Source organism: Phragmites australis, chromosome 2, assembly GCF_958298935.1.
Source record: "Phragmites australis chromosome 2, lpPhrAust1.1, whole genome shotgun sequence".
Lineage (NCBI taxonomy): Eukaryota > Viridiplantae > Streptophyta > Magnoliopsida > Poales > Poaceae > Phragmites > Phragmites australis.
Window position 1 is genome coordinate 26084909 of NC_084922.1, and position 7745 is coordinate 26092653.

General features: G+C 45.1%; 1 pseudogene; it reads right to left on the minus strand.

Moving 5' to 3' along the window:
* Positions 1 to 3826: 3826 nt before the first annotated feature.
* Positions 3827 to 7161, minus strand: LOC133905544 (nucleolar GTP-binding protein 1-like; annotated as a pseudogene).
* Positions 7162 to 7745: the final 584 nt, after the last annotated feature.

A 7745-nucleotide genomic window follows, 5' to 3' on the forward strand; every position in this document is an offset into this window, starting at 1 on the left:
TTATATGATATGTTGAATATCAAAATAGAAATTGGACGATTGTTAATCACTTGGGCAGGAACTGGACGATTGTGGCGAGTGGAGGTGCTCACACACGCCAAGTCAATGGCATCCTCGGTCTTCTGTGCAAGGAGCACTTCCCTGGCCTGGTTGAGTACGCCGGAGTGACGGGGCCGGCCTACTCGTTTGACCACTACGCCGCCGCCCCCGATGCTGCAGATCGGGCCCGCAGGGTATTCAACAACAAGGCGGAGCGGGTGAAGCAAGAGCTGTGGGTAAGTCTTCCTCGCACTACATTGCTCAATACATCGTATTTATTGGACATTCTTGAAATAATAAATGGATACCTCGTGTTTGTATGCAGGATTTCTTTAGATGCCAGGACGGACATGAGGCCAGGGCGGATGCGGTGGCTACCAAATGCTGCAAAAAACTCGTCGTGGACATGCATTACGAGGCGCGCATCCAGGCTGTCGTAACTTACCACGGGACCGTCGTTGGAACGAAGGTCACCAAAAGGGACGCAAGAACCATGACGCTGACCCGGGACCAGTACCTGCAGGTAAATACAGAACATTAATACTGATTCCTTTTGAGATTAAGTAGGCTTAATTTCATCTTCTGATATGTCATGTACTTGATGGCCTGTAGATGATTCCTTATTGGTGCGCCGCGCATCCCCAGTGCTGGGAACAGATGGTGGACAAGTGGTGCTCACGCGAGTGGGAGGAGACGCACAACTTGTGCCGGGAGCGGCGTTTGATGATGCCAGGTGTAGCACACCATCAAGGCAGCCGCAACCTCAGCGGATACGCACAAACATGGGTACGCGAATTCATTTATTTATTCTAACGCTCAATTCTGCATGATTTTTAATCATCTTGCTGTTTTTCTCGCAGTCGGCGTCACATGGTGGCCAGCCTTGCTCCATCTTCAAGGCATTTGCTATGGCCCACAAGGGCAAGGCGACGTCCGACGTCGACTACAACCCGGAGGACGGGCCCGAGGCGTACAGCAATGCGACCGTCCACAACCGCCTTAGTGAGTACACATCGATGGCAAGGGAGGTCCATGGGCCAGAGTACGATCCGAGCACCGAGGACCTTGATGGAGAAGTCGTCATGAGGGTGGGAGGAGGCAAGAAGCATGGGCGATACTGGATTGGCGACGGCGCAATCGACTCGGCCGCTACTCCCAGTCTCTCCCAGATTCGAGCAAGCAGCACGAGCACGAGCCCGGCCATACGACCTCGGAAGGACACTTCACACCACCGGGTGGAGGCACTCGAGGTTATTCCTGGTTTATTCGTCGTTCATTGGTTTTTTCATACCTTTCCTTTGCATTATTGTAACATTAGGGTGAATATATTGTAGGCCCAGCTGGAACAAGAGAGGAGGATACGGGAGCAAATGCAGGCGACGATGGAGAGGGTGGAGGCCGAGCGGGAGGCCGAGCAGCGGAGGATGGTGGAGATTCTTCAGTACATGCAAAGTATTGGCGCCGCTACGGGTGTAGCTCCGCCACCTTCGCTATTCGCTCCACCTCCACCTCCTCACTATTCTACTCCTGTGAGTATAAATGTTTTAGTTTGTATGTTCATGCTTACGGTCAAACCTAGTGGAGTATGAAAGTTTTATTCATGTATGGTATATATTTATCTTGTCTCACACATGCAATCTCTTCTCCTTTGTGCAGAATCAATCGGCGGCATCGAACGATCCTCATGCTTCAGCGAATCCTTCACCAAATCAGTTTCATTGACCATCTTGGTGATGATACTTGTGGTTGTTAATGGTACTTCTATTTGCAATTATGGTTGTAGATGATGGAGCACTTGGATTACTTGTGAACTTATTTGTGATATATTGTGAGACATGTGATGTTTGTGATATATATGTGGTGTTGCTGATATATATGTGCTGTTGATGATATATATGTGATGTTGGTGATGTTTGTTATATATATATATATATATATATCTGTTTGTTTGGATGGGATGTCAAAAACAAATAAAAAAGCTGTTTTCAGCCACTTTGCCGAGTGCAATGGCCATGACACTCGGCAAAGTGACAACATGCTTTGCCGAGAGCCACGGTCCAGGCACTCGGCAAAGATGGCCTGTTTGCCGAGTGTCCTCCAGGTGGCACTCGGCACAGACGCCACCTTTGCCGAGTGTTTGATTCACTGGCGCTCGGCAAAGAGGAAGACTTTGCCGAGTGTCAGATTAGCACTCGGCAAAGCCTTTGCCGAGTGCCCGATAAAGTGCACTCGGCAAAGAGATCTTTGCCGACAAATTTTTTACCGAGCGCCCTTTGCCGAGTGTAGCACTCGACAAAGCCTTTGCCGAGTGTATATCGTCCTTTGCCGAGTGCCTGAGGCACTCGGCAAAGAAGCTGTCTCCGGTAGTGGGGCTACGGGGTGGTCACCCCGGTGCACGGTGGCGTAGAGGACTAGAGGAGCGTCTTGATCCACGTGGCGCCGGACTTGGGCAAGGTGGCGACGACGACGTCCGAGGGGCGCGCCGCGAAGCACGTTTCGGCGACCATGGCGCCGACCATGACCACCTTGCTGGCGTGCCAGCTCTGGTCGTGGAGCTGTACGTGGGCCAGGCCGTCCGAGCTCGGCAAGGAGGAGACCAGGTCGGCGAAATGCCGATACAGCTCGTGGTTGGTCTGCTCGGCTTGCGAGGGAACGGTTTGCATGGAGGAGGAAGACATGGCTTTGCGGATGGCGAGGTTGGACGTGGGAACTCATGGCGTAATAGCATCTTTTGTAGCTGCCACATATGGAATAAAGTGCACCAAACAAAAAAGGGAAAAACAATGATGCAACTTGAGTGCTTGGGTGAACTGTTGTCTCGGGAATACGAAATTTTAGTTCCGATGACACTGTCGTATCGTATGTCTGACTTAGCCTAATACTCCATCTGTAAACAGTGTGTATATTTCTTTTTGTAAAGTCAAACTTTATATATTTTGATTAATATTTAATCAAATTATAAAAATATCTTTTGTATAAATAATATATTTTGTAAGTAAAATGATGGTCAAAGTTTGAAGACCAAGCCACAATGAAATACGAAGCCACAATAAAATACACCTTGTATTTTTTAATAGAGTAAGTACTAGTAATATAGTCGTATTTGGTATATGATCCGTTCCTTATGGTTGAAAATTTGTCTGGACGCTTTATTCAATCTGTCAAGAGTCGGCCAGTTGTAGCTGTGCTGATCCTGTTTTTTTTTTTCCAGATAAACTTGAGGCTAGCACGGGGCAAATTTGGAAGTACCCGAAACAAATCCTGAGCGCAATGACAGCGAATATGCATGTAATTTGTTATGAACCATATGATAAAGAAACCGCTCATGGCGGTTGCTCCCGTCCGTTGAGAAGGAATGTCTCCTAATGGACGGGATCCCATTCAACTTGTATATATGCACATCAAGACAATGAATGAAACAACCAATTGACTCTCAATTCGCAATTGTCTAATGTCTCTTTTCGTTTACACTACAACATAATTGAAGTACACAGTGACCAAAGTGTAAAACAGTTCATTATTTAGTGAGTCACAGAAGCGAGGTAGCACAGCTCACTGACAGGTAACAAGTCAAAACACATCTGCTAAATCCTGTTATGTTTGACGATGCTACCAGCCATGAAGGAGATCACAGCCGGCAACAGTGGCTTCGCATGGCAGAGCCAAATCAGAAAAATGCGCTTATTGTAGCACCAATACTGGACTTGATACTATTTCAAACAGGATGATCTAGTGCGACATGAAAAGTTCAGTTCACCATAACATTTCACAAAATACCACTGAAGTAGCCTTAGCAACATTGAACAGAGTCAACACGATTCAGACTAACAAACTGTAAGCAGAATAATTATAAGCTAGGAAAAACTATGCCTCAGAGGAGGACTAGATAGGAGAGACAGCAAGCCAGAGTCCACATATCGGAAGTGTCGGCGTAGAATAAGTCGTGTTGATTGCAAACAGAAGCCATCCTTTCCACAACTCCCAACACCAAATTGCAGCAATCCTGAATTTCCTGCAAAAAGCGGCAGGGAGAGATTCAATATCATCTTACAGAAATAGCATAGAAAACAGATGTGACACACAGGAGTACAGGATGAATTATCTGAACATGGATAATATGGTCACAAAATGACCCACCAGATCCGTATAGCAGCTGTGCTGATTCACTTATCACCTGCTTGTCTTCCCAACAGAGCGTTTCCCAGAGAATAGATGCTTTGGTTTCAATGTGGAAATAACACGGTCGGCCTCTCCATGGTGAGCATCCTTGTTCCTCTTCTTGTAGAGTCCTTTGCTTTCTTGATTGCCTTCTTCTTCTGCTCAGAGTCCCTGAATCCTTCTCCTGGTGTGACCTCCTCAGGTGCTTGTGATTTCGACCCAGATCTTGACCTTGTCCACAGTTTCTTGTTGGATTGCTGGCCATCTATCTCCATGTCATCACCATCACCAGCAGCTCTGCTCAGTGACCTTTCACGATTGCGACCACTTGATCGGCCACGAGCTCGGTCCAAGGCTGCACTAGGATCCAAGCCCATAGTGGAAAGCTGCCGCCCCATTCTATCAGTTGTAAACTTCCTATCTTTGTCAAACTTCCTTGGAACAATAGGGCGGCTTTCTGCAGTTCTCTTCTTCATTCTATGTTCTTGGATGTTTAATGCCTTCTTTTTCCTAATCTGAGCCAAAATTTCACGCTGCATTTCAGTTAATTCATGGCCATCAATCTGGAAAGCATCTTGTGTAGCTTGCTCTTCAAGACGAAGCCCCTCCTCTCTTTCCAACTCTTCACACCTTTCCAGGATATCAGGATCCAGAAAATCAGCAACATTATGCCCATCCAATATCTCAGGCAGAATATATTCCTTCCATTCATCATTGGCCAACATATAATGCTTCTTAAGACTTGCAGAATAGACCCCAGCACCTCCATTCTCATTCTCAAGGTCCTTCTCGAGTTTCTTCTTTTCCTTCGCAGCAGCATTCGCCCGAGCTTCGAGAACAGCTGCAGGGATGCAAACAGGCCTCTCCTTGTTGTCACGAGGCTTTGGCATAGCAACATGAAACCTATTCAAGCAGGCGGCCATCTTCTTTGATTTCATTTTTATATCCACCCTCTGTTCAAGAAGCCTCTCACATGCAGCAATTTTAACAGCCATTACACCATCATCTGTTAAAGTGCTCAGAAAGACCTTCATTAGCACTCCAGCTTGAGCAATAGTCTTCATTGCCTCCGCCTTCATCTCCATTACAAGCTTCATGTCCTCCTCAGAACGACCTTCTAGAGGCTGCAAGTCAGTCTTGTTGCACACAATGACAAGAGGCTTATTCATGAATAAGGACTTGATACTGTGGAATAGTGCAGCCTGCTGAGCAATACTGTACCCACAAGATCCAGAAATGTCCAAAAAGAACAGCACAGCAGCTCTCAAGTGTGCAAGAGCAGTTATGCTGCACATTTCTATGATGTTCCTATCCTCAAAAGGCCGATCAAGGATCCCTGGAGTGTCAATCACTTGGTAGCGCAGGTACTTGTAATCTGTGTGACCAACAAACAGGGATTTTGTTGTAAAAGCATAAGGCTGAACATCCACATCTGCCCTTGTAACCTTGTTCATAAAAGAGCTCTTCCCCACATTCGGATAGCCACAAATCAATATAGTACGGGTGTTTGGGTCTATGGATGGAAGCCTGGCCATGTGCTGCCTGATCTGCTCCAAGTATGCCAAACTAGGACTGATTCTCCTTATAACAGTACACATGCGTCCTAATGCAGCTACCTTCAGACACTTGCAACGGTATAAAGAGTCTCCATACTTGAGCAGCCTCAAATAGTCCTTGGAGATCTTTGCAATAATGTTCCTGGCAGTGTTAATCTGGCCCAAGGCAAGTTTGTAGTGATCCTTGTTATAGAGCACAGGAGCAGATCACCGTAGAAAGGGTGGATGTCATCTAGTAGAGGGAACTCGTCGATGATGGTGGATAGTTTTTCATAGAAATTCTGCTGGGAATACCTAACCTTGCGCATGTAAAACTGGCGTGAGATAGCATAACCCTTGTGGACAACAGTTGGTGTCTGCCTCTGAGTGCGGGACAAGATTATGTCAATGAAGTCCTTCCCAGGAGGGACAACAGTGATTTTCTTGAAATTATACTGCACCATCTTGCCGATACGAAGCTCGGCTACCTATTCCTGTAATACAAAATGCATGTGAAACCTGTACAGCATATCAACAAGGTGACAACAAAAATCCTAAATAAAAATAAAAGAGAACCCAGATTCCCTTTGAATTAATAACCAATTATACAAAACCTGAACTTGCACTTCCATAAGACAGTATCGATAAACTTGATCATATGCAATCAGACCAGCGGAAAAAAAACAGTTTTTTTAATATTGAAACTTGAGCAAGCTTTTAGTGCAAATAGTGATGCAGCCATATGAAGCACATCAGCGCCCTCTTGTTTTAAGCAACACGTATAGAAAGCAAAGGCAAATGAAACTAGGCATCAGCAGCAGGAACCTCTCAGGGGGCTGCATGATAGCTATTGTAAGCATTATAGAAAACACTGGAGTAGGCAGCCACCGCATTTGGCCATACAGTCATAAGCTTGGGTTTTCTAAAGTAGCATAAGAAACGCAATACGGCAGTAACAGATTACATTCGTTACAGTACGCAGCCTATGCATAGTTAATTGCAGAAAATCATGTTCGACTGTATAAAATTCACACGCCAACGTCAACACAACAGCAATAGAAGCACATTGCATTGGTTACGGGAAAATTCGCGCATTACACGTCTTAGCAGCAGCTAATTGGTCGCCGCAAAATATCCATTGATCGAATAACTCGCGCCAATAACCAAGAAACCTTGCCTACCCGCGCCGCTCGCAATAGATCACAGGCAACAGGAGAGAAACATCACGTATATAGCAGAAAAGTAGTTGCTTTTCCCGACCAGATTTTGGAGCCAGCTTCGATCAAGAACAGTAGAACACCATGGACAAGCACTAGCGCAGACATAAAGCAATCAAAGGAGATGGCAGTTTACTCACGAACCGAGTCGGCCGGAGGAAGATCCGACGAGGCAGCGGCGGGGAGGGTGCGTGCGTCCTCGCCGGAGCCCGTGGTTGTTCCCCTCTGGCGGCGTAACTTCTCACGTGTGGAATCAATTTAAGTATATAACGGTCTAAATGTATTTTTAAATATATAGATAAAAAAATAAATATATTTTTAGAATATATAGATAGTAAATATTAGACATATAAGTATAAAAAACAAATATGAGAGATTAAATATATTTTTAAACAAGAAACATATCTAATTTTGCATGATGACCATTTAATCAACTAGAGTGGACGCTCGGGTGGACAGTAAAGATCACTCGGATGAACTACAACTGATAAATTATATAGAAGTATAGATAACTTTACACAAATTAATTTGTGTAACCAACCAATTAAAACCCGTATCATGAGTTATAAATTTTTTTAACAAAAATATGATAGTGTACAAAATACTATCATCTATCTAACACTGGTACACCATCACCCTCCTATCGGAGAACGGAGGTTCCTTCTTCCACAGCGAAATGTAAGTCACCATTTCCTTACGAGACAATGATTTATCTACGCCTCATCATATGAGTATTGCTTGTATCTTTCTATGTCAGTCTTTACATGAGGCTAGATGAAACAGCAATATATGTTTA